This window comes from Nestor notabilis, unplaced genomic scaffold (genome assembly GCF_000696875.1).
Source record: "Nestor notabilis isolate BGI_N333 unplaced genomic scaffold, ASM69687v1 scaffold3902, whole genome shotgun sequence".
Lineage (NCBI taxonomy): Eukaryota > Metazoa > Chordata > Aves > Psittaciformes > Psittacidae > Nestor > Nestor notabilis.
In genome coordinates this window covers 16,932-29,246 of record NW_009919499.1, presented here as the reverse complement: position 1 = coordinate 29,246, position 12,315 = coordinate 16,932, and positions in this window count along the sequence as shown.

Genomic DNA, 12,315 nt, shown 5'->3' with positions numbered 1-12,315 from the left:
AATGCAGCCAGAAACCACATAATGCAGTCAAATTTCAATTTATGAGCATTACCTGCTTACCCTGACAAAGTCCACAAACAAAACCCAGGTCAGTAGAAATGAGTAATACTGCAATGAGAAAACACAAATGACTGAGGATCCCACATGGAGACAAGGATGCTGGAAATCCTCATGCAGAGATCTTAAGGTCCCCAAAAGTGAGAGATGCTTTTGGTGTTTTTAATAATGGTAATGATCTGACACCCAGCACCCAAAAGGAGATGGAGATGCTTGATTTGAATCACATTCAGACTTGGTTCTGGCCTTCCCTAGCTTTTCATGCAGACAGAACACTTTGATGCCTTATTAGAAGACTGGAGAAGTACAAAGTTGAGATGGACAGCAGAGTCACCACAGCCAGCATGAAAAACCAGCCTCTTGTGCTACATCTTATTGTCCCGACTGAAAAAAGAAAAGCCCCATAAACAGAAAGTAGCAAAGAACAGAAGCTACCCATAAAACAGCCTTATAAAATGGATTATTTTGGAATTACACCATCATTTAGATGATGGTGTTTTGGTAGCAGCCATCCATGGGATTTGTGCCCCTCAAGAAGGTTGCTCCTGCTCACCCCTGAGCTTCACCCACAGCTCAGCAGCTGAATTTTTACTTTCAAAAAATAAAAGTGCTGTATATTCGACAAGGCTCAGGCTGCTGTCTTGTCCCTCACTCCCAGATTCCTCCCTGGGATCAATGAAACCCATCTGCCAACCACGCTGAACCAGCACCCCAGCATCAAACACCAGCACCTCCGGTGAGGCCAGAGCTGCCGCATACATCTGAAACAGGCACAGAGGGAGCCCAAGCCTTCACTCACCACCTCCATTCCCGCAGCAACCCCTTGAGCTCAGTGTAAAGGGAACATGAAGAACATCCTAATGCTAACACTAGTGTCATGAGCAATACCAATGACATACAGCAGCCTACCAGAACTCCCAAGGCATGCCCAGGAAGGCGGGAGACCGCATTACTTCAGATCATAGGTGAACTCAGACAACAGATGAACAGATTGGACTACTTCAGATCCACTTAGCAACACCAGAATACGCTAGACCCCCCCAAAATGACACTTCTGCCACTGTGCTTTGCTTTGCTCAGAGGGGAAGCTCAGCCTATAGCCTTACACACTGTGGCTCTGCACGAAGGGCTGGGTCTGACATGGGAACACTTGGCCAGTCCAGCAATGCTGGGAAGAAATCCTGAAGTACATGCGTGATCTTATTTTATGGAAATTCAGAAAAACTAATGATCAACCCCTCCTTGTTACCAGATGCTCACATATATCACTTAGCAGGGAGAGCAGAAAGCCAGACAACTTCATGCAGCAAGGTCAACATTTAAAAGGAGAAGAAACCCAAGCCCTCTTTCAACTTTTAGAGTCGAGAAAAAAAAAAGAGAAAAGGAGAAAGAGCATCTGAAAGGGATGAAATATGTACAGCACCCCAGAAGCACAAAATGTAAACCCCCCCTCCCAAAAAAAAGTCAGCTAACTCGGCTAAGAAAACAGTTACACTTTGACTGAACGTGCAAACCACTCTGCACCTCCTGAACTTGCTTTCTTCTGGGATGCTGTCAGTTTTCCATTAACAAAAGAGAGGAGGGATTTATAAAACAGCTGTTTCTGTGCAAACACGATATCTATCAGCATGTCCCAACACCTACCCCTTCAGTCCTGCTTTATCGTCTCACCCACACCCCTTAAGTGGCTCTTTGTCAGACACCGGAGTGTTGACATATCCTGTTCTGCAGAATTATCCAAAATGGAAAGCAACGAAAGATTGGGCTGTGCATGTTTCTGTGGATTAGCTGCTATCATCCTTCTAGCCAGAAGCAGTACTTGTACTGTGTATTTATCAAGCTAATTCCCTTACACACGCACTAAGCAGAATACACAATAAAAGTTAGCAACAGTTTAAAGCACCATGATAGTCACTGCTCTTGTGCTACCTGGTGATCTAGGAGATGTACAGGTTTTCATCACAGACCCTCCCAAGAGTGCCTTGCTTCAAGTGAGAAAGCCAGCAACTATCACTTGCTGCATGCAGGGTGCTGAGTGATTTAGGGCAGGGGAACATGTGAGCAGGCAACGGTGGAAGCTGCTCTGCCATTTTTTCCTGGTATAGCATCTCCAAGTCAGCTTCCAGTGTATCTCATAGAGCTGCAGCTCTGCTGCAGTTAAAGGTTCATGGTCCAGCATCCCTTCTTGACACCAGTGCCAGACCGTATCTTTTAAGAGTGAAGGCAAGGAAGGGGATTCTCCTAGCTCTACTCTGCTCTTGTAAGACTGTACCTACAGCCCCAAATCCAGCCCAACATAAGGAGGATGTGGACCTGTTGGAGCAAGTCCAGAGGAGGCCACAGAATCACAGACTGATTTAGGTTGGAAGGGACCTTAAAGATCATCCAGTTCCAACACCTTGCCACAGGCAGGGACACCTTCCACTAGACCAGGTAAAAGCGCTCCTTTGCTTAAACACAATCAGATTTGAGGACCCTGTATTCACAGACCAGGTTATGATTAGCAACGGGGTTATGACTGAAGTCAGGATAATACCCTTAATAGCTGCTCTACTCCCCATCTCACTCCTGCCATCTGCCTGGGCAGGCACTGAGGCATGAGCTGCTCACAGCAGGCTGCTGAGCACAGATTCCAGCTGCAAACATCTTGGGCCACAGTCACCATGGGGCACATCAGCTGTGAGGCTGACTAGGGCTCCTCAGCCGAAAACTTGATCTCCATTGTGTGAGCCAAAAAAACCCCCATCCCAATGCTCCCAAACTCTAACAACATTGTTCCTAACTTGTCATTTCTCAATAACAGTGCTGCCAGAGAAACTGACAATAAATATAGAGAAAATCTGCTCTTAAAAAACACACTATTATAAAAAACAAATTACAAACTAAAGCCCTATGTGTCTGATACATACCACTAGCTTGTCATGTTACCAAACCCCTCTAATTTTAAGTTTAAAAACCAAAACACAATTATGAAACTCTAGGCATTAAATCCTGTGCCTTCGCTCATTTCACAACTTTTCTTACCAGCTGATTAAGAGACTTAAGCTGCAAACCCCAGAATATTACACTAAAAAGCAAAACCAAACAAAATGAGAAGGGAAAAAGCTTTATTCCTGCCTCACAATCGGTAGTTTGGGAATGACAAATCCTTCTTAAAACAGAGAAGCGCTCTCTTAGCAGATACTGTCACAGCTAGCAAGGATGCTCCTTCTTTCCAGTTTATCCTAAGTCAAATAACTTGTGTAAAATTCATTCTTATTTTCTGTAGAGCAAATGCTCAGAAGCTTCATTACCCAATGGCTGAAGGGCTGGCTTTCCCCTCACAAATTGAACAAAAAACCCCAAAAGGACTTATACAAGACACAAAACACAAGCTTCTATATAGCTTGAGGTCATCTTTGTCTTTCTTCTGGTAGAGGACAATGCTCATCTCAAGTGTATTGGGTAGCTGAGGCATGCAGTTGTAATGAAAATACACACATGCGTTCAAAATGCATTTCGACAGCTTGAAGTCATATGTTGCCCGAGAGACTTTACAGTCTAATCTGGAGAAAGAGCACATAAACACAGTGCCTACATAAGCAAAGAGCCTGGGAGAGGGAGAAGCGGGGAGAAGAAAGGTTCCCAAATACCCTGGCAGGGTTTGAAAGAGATGTTGTATCAGCTGACAATCTTTCCAGATTAACACAGATAATGCACCAATACTTGAACTTTTAAAGTTATCTTTTGAAAACAGTGAGAGGCAGCCATCAGATGGAGAGGCAATAAGCTTGATCCAAAAATAAAAATACTTAAAACCACAACAAAACAACACGGAAAACTACCTGCTGCAGAGTGATAGAAACTTGAAGTAAAAAATTACCAAAATAAAAAAAAGAAAAAAAAGAAAAAAAAGTCTGGTTTGTGCATGACCTGCCCTAGAAAACATAAAAATATCATTTCCATCATTGTTCCTTGAGGCACTGGTGCATGCTAACTTTTTTTTATTTATTTATTTTTACTTGCTTTCTACCTGTAGTTGCTTTTAGTTCAGTTTTTCATGTCCTCTGTACATGCAAGTCCTTGCTGGTGGTCTTCACCTTGATACAGGAGGGAGTTTGGGAGGAAATGCCATTTTTAAGGCTATCAATCTGCCCTTGAGCAGGCAAAGACCTGAAACTTCTAATCAACTTCACCGGTACCTGAATTTCCAGCCTACAAACCGTAGGTCCACACCTCATTTTTAATTACTTGTAGCTTCTTCAAACTCAAACCTGTTGCTGAACACCCTCTACAGCAATATCCCCTCACTAACTAGGTTTTGAACAAACACCCTTTGGTTTGAGAGTGCAAACCATCCTCCAACCCCCAACTTTCCTGGGCAACTCAGCATCACAGAAGACCCAAGAAGAGACAGAGGCATGCTACACCCTACCTTCCTTACTTTTTTGACTACCATAACTTTCTGACAGACAGACTGAAGCATTCCCCAAGAGGTCTGCACACTGTAAATCACAGCAATCCTGGCCCCGGGCAACATGTACTCACCCATTAATCTCAGCAGCAGCTCAATACCAACACATGGACAACTCAGAGCCTTGGTTCCACATGCTACAAATTAGTTCTAACTATGCTATAGCTAGAACTAATCGCAGCCATAAAAAAAGAAAATCCAAAACAATAGAAGAGAATCCAAACCTTACCCAGAGACCAACTTCTTGCAATATAATTTTTTGTCAAAGCTTGCTCTATAAATCAGAGTAGAAATGGCCTCAGTTTGATGACTTCATTTGAGAATGAAGATGTCAAAGCCTCTTCTAGCATAAACCAGGATTTTTCCAGAATCACCTTACGTGCTCTGCAGCAGGAGGAGATTTAATGATTGCAGGCATGCATTCGTAGTGGTCCCCACACCACTGCTTTCAGCGCCCCAGAACAGAGGGGGCACGAGACAATTCCCATTCCCTTTTCCTCAGGCATCAGTTATCATTGGAAAGGCTGATTTTTCAAACCATATTTAATGTCTCATTGGAATGGACCTGACAGAAGGAGGATCCCTGCCCTGACAGATGACAGGCAGTGATGGAGACGGAGAAGTGGCACAGAAAAAAAAAACCCCAAAACAACCCACAGTCCTTTTCCACTGAACCTGATACAATGGTTAACCTGAAGTACCGGAGCAAAATATCCCCGTGTTCAGCCCCAGACAACGTGCTGCTGGGGTGCTGCAGCACCGCATCCACCTGAGCAGAACCATGGTGGTGTGTGGTGCTCTGTGTCAGCTCTGTTTGACCTGCTCATCTCAATGCCACCTCCACAGGATCCCAAGGCTCAGAGGAAAAGCATGACGTGGTGCTGGCACCCACTGATCGCAACGGGCAAGATCCCGCTTGAAGATCTTAACAGGGAACAAAATCTGTGCCACTCCATACAAGCCCCTCAATGCCTCCAAAACAGTTGCTAGAGGATGGAAAAATGGGACTGATGGCTCTGAAAAGCCAATCCACCATCCTGCCTGCACACATCCTGACACAGGTTTTCAGTGTATGTACCTCTCGTACCCGAAACAGTTAAGTTTTACTTTGACAGCCTTCTGCAAGTGAGAGCTCGGCTCTTCCTCAAGCTGCTCTGGCAGTTTGGGATGCCTTTTTTTCATTAAATCACTCATTCCAAGTTGAGAGCTTTCCGTAAATTTAATTTGAGCTAATCACTTTCTTGCCAAAGGAGAAAAGCAAATCAAAGGTTTATTTTAATGCTATTGAATTCAATGCCTGTAAATTTAATTTCTATCTGTACTTTTGTTTAAACATTTTACAGTGTTAATTACAAGCAATGCAAATTAGTCTTCCAGTGTAATAAAAGGCCTGTCATAGCAGATAATAAATAGCTTTGAACCATAAGCTCATTAAGATGCTGCTGAAGTGCGTGCTCTGACTCCCAGGTTAAGATCAAAATCTTCATCCTAAAACCAGGATGAGAATCTTTGCAGCAACTACAAGCTGCAAGCGCTGACGCAAAATATCGCATTCTTTCCAAAGGAAGATCCTGGAGCAAGCAGATGGTCTGAAACCGAAAACCTCGATGTCTGGACTTAGGACTCCAACTAAGCTATTTTAGACAGGTGACCATCTAAATGAGAAACTTACTGCAAATAAATGATTTATTCATTTGAATTACTGATGTCCTCCAAGCCATGCTGCCCTGATCCCCTTTTTTAGGTCTGTAGAGGAAAACAGTTCAAGTCTCAGATACATTCCTTCCTTGTAGTATCTGCAGGACAAGCTCAATGCCTTTCTGGTCTTCCACATGGATGCAGTAAGGTCCCACCTTAACCTGCTCTCAACCTGCAGCCCAAGGGAGAAACACGGACCAAGGAGAGGCAGGAGGGATGGAGAGGAGCAAGCCTTGCACGCAGTCTTCCTTGCTAGACTCCAGGCTGGCTGTGGGATAGCTACAGGATATGCAGGATTTTGAGGACATCTGGTTGATCCTCCCCTCATGATCCAAAAGCCTGAGAAAGATGAATATTGCCTGCCAACATGCTTACATGCCTGATAATAGTGTTGACATGAAGCCAGAACAGACTTACCGCTTCCAACAAGGAGCAGGTGATTTGGTGATATGAAATATAACAGTGCTGCTGCCAAGGCTTGCATGGGATCCTGGTCTATTCGAGGGAATGCCGTTTGGCAGCCCCATGCTGGGACACACAAGACACCCCCAGGTCCCACAGGGATGCATGAATGTCCTCCCACCCAGGCCAGCACATCCCAAGAGGCAGATCTGAGTCTTCAGCCCACAGAAGAGCTGTGCACCAGGACGTGGGGAGATGTGAAAAGGCAAGCACTTCGATACAGTCAGTGAGCAAGAGGAAAACCTCTTTCTCACAAGTAAGAAGCAAGACAGCAATATGAATGCAAGCACCTTGGTGGTCAGCAGCACCTAGCCCTGTTCTCTGGACCTCACCATTCTTAACCTGCACCAATCTCCAATCTGGCTGGGGCTGATGAAGCACCAGCACCTAGACACTGCCAGTGCTCCCTCTCTCCTGTCTTTCGGAAGGATCTCCAGTTCCAACGTCAGACGCAATCATCCTCCTGGTCCTCACCTCTCATGGGACCAGGCGTCCAGACTGAGCCCAAGGAACATCCTTTGGGGCAGTTCATCCAGAAGAGGAGGATGTGGATCTTCTGCTGATGGCTCCCAATAGGCTGGGCAGCAAGATCACCTTTCTACTAGATAAAGGTACGAAGGCTGTGTGTTTGCAGCACCAGCTCAGCATGAACAAATACCTATGATGCTCGTAGTTTAGTCCTAAGGGGAATTATACCCTCCTCAAAAAGTGGGAAATTAACTAGTTAAAAAAAACACAACAAAAAACAAACAAAAATGAGTCAAGGAAGTCTATCCTTAATATCATCACTGGCCATTCTATGGATTCAGGCCATGTTCTACCTATGGAAAACGATGTTTAAAGAACAATCCTATAATGAATATTATAGTACCACCTTTTGCTGAAATGACAATGTTTTGCTGACAAATGCTGATAACTGATCTCTGTTTTCCTGCCTGCTGTGGCTCAAGCATTAGCTGAAAGGAGGATTTACTGCAGAGAGACCACTCACAGTCTTTGCAGTCACCATCTCCCTGCCTCCTTTCCTCACCAAATACGAGAAATCCTGGGCAAAGCACCACCAACCACTCTGCTCTCATGCAGCCATGAAGGCGGCAGATTTTACAACCACACATCTGGCACATCAATGGCTTTCCTTGATTCCTTCTGCATGGTGCAAGTGACATCAACTCATTGATCTCATAAGTTAATATGGATTTGAAAATAAAACATGCAGGCAGGTGTTTTTCTCCACTGTTGGCCTTTTGCCTCTGTTTTAAATGCAAGAACAGTTAACAAGAGCTTTAGGGAAGGTGGTGGCATGGTGTCTTTGCACACTGGGCTGGGTTTCAGATCTGGTTTGAAAACGCTGGCTCAGCCACAAGCCTCCGGTGCAACCTTTGGCCAAGGAGGCTCCTCTGCACCAACATCTTCCACTTATGAACTAGGGTGAAAATGTCCCCAACTCAACCATCTCCTCCTGCTCTGCAGAGCTTCTGCAAGGGTGAAGTCCACCCACATCCAAGCTAGGACTCAAAACAGAAAACAAAGTCTATATTTGTAGCTAAAGAGGAAGAGCCTTGACCATATTCTCTAGGTATATAAAATAACCACAATGTGCAAGAAAGAGGAAGGAGCTGAGACTTGGGGAGAAAAAGAAAATGAGGCCAAAACCAAAGAAAAAGCAGTGTTTAAAAGCAAGGTACACAGAAAAGCATTGTGTCCTTCAGGGGCCATACAAAATGTCTGGAGAAGGTTGGGCTGGTTCAACCCAAGGGTGCTTGGAGAGGCAAGACAGCGCTAGCTCACAGTTCTGGAAACATAAGCCTCATTTATTCTTCCTGGAAAAGTATGGGCAGCTAGAGAGAGATCTGGTAGGTTTACAATGTAAAAAGAGAATGGCACAACACAGATGAGAAGGAATTTTCCATTCAAAATTAATTTGTTTTCATTAACACCCAATTCCATTGCTAACTATTAGAAGAAAAGCTCTTTTGTTAAAATTTCTAGGGGCTGAAAAGGCCAATGAAGGGCTGAAAATGCTCCTCCCCATAACAATGGATCCACTACATGAGACTGCCCACAGAAACAAGCAATATCGGGCTTCATATTCCTGATATTTCTGAGTTTACGAAGTGTAAAGAAGCCACGTAAAAGCAGAATTCGGTCTCCTCCTGCCATGAACAGCCAAGTTATTTTGTCTTCAACATAGGAAACCCACAAACCCCAGGGAAAGCTGCAGCCATATAATGATATGAGCATCTTCATTAATAAACGCCTTCCATACTTCAGGATCATTACTGGCATTGTAAAGAGAAAAGCATAACCCACCTAAGGTGCTGGAACAAGGATGGAAATCCAGCAGAATCAGTTTATTATAGATATGAACAGAAAGGAGACTCTGCCCTTCTTCCCTAAAAACTAACATTCAAAAAAGTGAACTGAAACAAATGCTGAGAATAAGAGTCACTTGTCAGGGTGCAAAAGGTGTTTTTTTGGAAACTAGTATATGTTTTACAGATGTATATGTACATTTTTTTGGAAACTAGTATATGTTTTACAGATGAGAAATTTGTGATCTCTTTTTGTGATCTCTTTCTACAGAGTTGGTGCAAAACTTTGGGAAATCCAGAATTAATTACAAATATTTACTCCTGAAAAAGATACTTGAACAAGAGAAGCAAAATTTGTCAGAGCTGGAGGATGCAGCTTAATAAAGTTCCAGAAAACCACACACAAAGTATTATAAGCCTGCCTATTTCTAGGTACCACGAACTACTTCCTTTTGGCTTCCTACACTCATTTGAAGCCCTTTCATGGTGGATATAAGAGTTTTGCAGTAATTTCTAGCCATTTCCAGTCCCTATCATGCTGAGACAGAGGGAGAAGGGACCAGGAAGGACTGGTGCCACGTAAGCACAGTGTCTCATGCCACAGTTATGGGAAAGATAATCCACATACGCGATACAAACCATTTTGTTATGACCCATGATAACAACTATGGGTGTCCCATCCCGGGCACAGGGTGTCCCATCTCGGGAAAGGCTCTCACTGCCTCTCACAGTGCAAGGGATGGAAAGCTCCATTTCCAACCCAGGCTGCAGCATCCCCCGCCCACCTTCCCCACACCACTGCCCATTCCTCACCCCTGCCCAGCATTGTTGCCTGCAGCTCAGCGCTTCCCAGAGCTCTGCTCCCAGCAGCAAGCTCAGGCAGGAGCGACAAATGAACTTTAATGGCAGCATAGGTGATAAAGGGTGAAACAGAGAAGAGTAAGGGGATGCTAACACCACTTCCCAGGTTGAACAATGCCCTGCACAAGTTAGCAGCTACCACAAGACTGCAAAACATGGGATTCAGCAACACACAGAGACTGAAGGGACTTGCCTGTGCAAAGAGCCTGAACATAACACTGGGCTGAAAGATGCAAAACCTGGACGAGGCAGCCCTTGACCCAACACTGCACCCTGCCACCCCCCTCCTGGGAGAGGCTGGAGATGCCCCTGGAATGGGGGGAGCACCAGCAGCCCTGGGAAGGTGGCTGAGAAAGGACAGGGATATATACGAACTGTTTCCTGGAGCTGCTGTGGAGACAGCTGGCTTTGCTGGAGACCATGTTTCCACATCGCCCCACAGCTACAAGCGCTCACACAGCCCAGTCACGTCTTGCAGCCCGGCGCAAGCTGGCAGCAGTGGCTGCCCCCAAACCCCACCTCGGGGGGCACCCATTGGCCCCCAAACCCATGGGACACCCCTGGAAAGCCAATGGGCACCAAGCTCCCTGCTCCACTCCCTCCGGCTTGGCAGGTCCCACATATACGTGCACTTAGCTGCTGCCCTGCTATACAGCCCAAATTCTGCTTTGTTAGAGGCTTTTGAGTTGTGGGATTTTTGGATTGGTTTTTTATTTTTTTTTTTTTTTAATACTATGTTTAAAGTTGTATATTGTTCCAAAGCTTCCTTGTTTCATGTCATTGTTTGTTACTGTGTTTGAAAGTTGGCACATATTTGTTCAATTAAAGATTTATTTGCACTATTTGTTGAATAAAGATTATTCTTGCTAAAAGCTAAATAAAGTTTCATAAAAACTCACACATCCCATAAACAAAATACAATGTCCTTTCCAAAAAATCATTGCACAAAACATTTCAAAATCACTCAATTCATTATACAATAAATCCACACACAAAATACTAAGACCCTGCCAGAATACATAATAAAATCTCATTACAACACTTTCAGACCCAAGCTTCAAAGCAGGAACACAAAGACTCCATGAACCCTTTGGCCCTGAAAAATTGCAGACAGCGTGGACAGAGAGACTCCCTGTTACCCCCAAACGTCTCCACACCTCCGACAGCACCCATGGGCGCCAGTGCCGTGCCCTTTGGCTGCTCTAACGCCGTGGGCCCCCCCAGCCAGTGGGTCCCCCTCCACCTCTGCCTCAGGCTGCTGGGCGCAGCCCATCGCCATTGTGCAGCTCCTCATGGCTGGAGCGGGGATGCTCTCTCATAGCCTGAGCATCACATAAAAGCACTCACAAACCACGGAAACAGAAGGCGAGCAGGGCTTCCAGCGGCATAAGGAGGAGTCAGCACAATTGCCACACGAGCCCCGAAAGCAGAGCCCCACTCTTCATTAAAGCAACAGGCGGAGTTTCTGAAAACCACAGATCCTTCCAGAGCCCAGCACATTAATAATCAGGTTGATGATGGTTGGTTACAGCTTTCCAAAGCCCAGCTAGTTGAGGGGAGGGGAAAAAAAAAAAGGAAAGAAAAAGAGAAGTCCTTTAAGTTTGCAGTGAGGTTGGGGGCAGAAAGACGTGTTGCAATACACTTAGGGAATCCTGGCCATGCAAAAGCATCCCTTGTGTGACCACTTGCAAAGCAAAATGGCAGCCATGGCTGGTTTGCTTCCACCCAGCCAAACCCCAACACTGAACACTGCAAATGTGCAGCAGCCCCGTGCTCCAGCACTCTAGACTTACCACAGAGGGTGACGGTGGCATTTGCTATACCCAGTTTCACCTGCCCAGGTCACAGCAAAAGTGGTTTCAACTAAACCTTCTCCAAGCCTAAAACCAAGAAGCCGTGCTGGCAGGATGCGGCCATGTCCCCAGGTCAGCCTGTGGCACATGAAGCAACCATCACCATCCCAGTGCATGGCAATACCCATCTGTGGAAAACAGCCTGGCACATTTACAACTTCATACCCCATCAATTCTCTCCCAAACCAGATTTTGGAAGTTGGTGAGGGTTGCTTTTATTCAAACCCCCTCAAGTGCCGTAAGAACAGCAACCCAGTGCACAGGTCTCCACAGAAGGGCGATTGCCATGCACCAGCTGCACCGGCCACGCTCCCTCTGGCAGAAAACTGAAGCTTTATGGATGCACTTACCTACTCCCCTCTGAGCAACAGCTGTCCATGTGGATTCAGTTATTTCAGAGCAGCTACTCCAAAACGGCACTTGTGAGAAACCCCCTGCGCAGAGAAGCCCTCAGCAAGTATCAAAGAGCACAGAAAGATAGGATGGATCACGAGAGTCAATGGTGATGCCCAAGCTGGGTGTAACAGATCTCTCTCCTTGCACATCTGAGCAAGGAAAATCTGGAATAAAGTTTAGGAAGACCCTACTGAGATGGATAAGGCTATGGAATAGCTTTCCA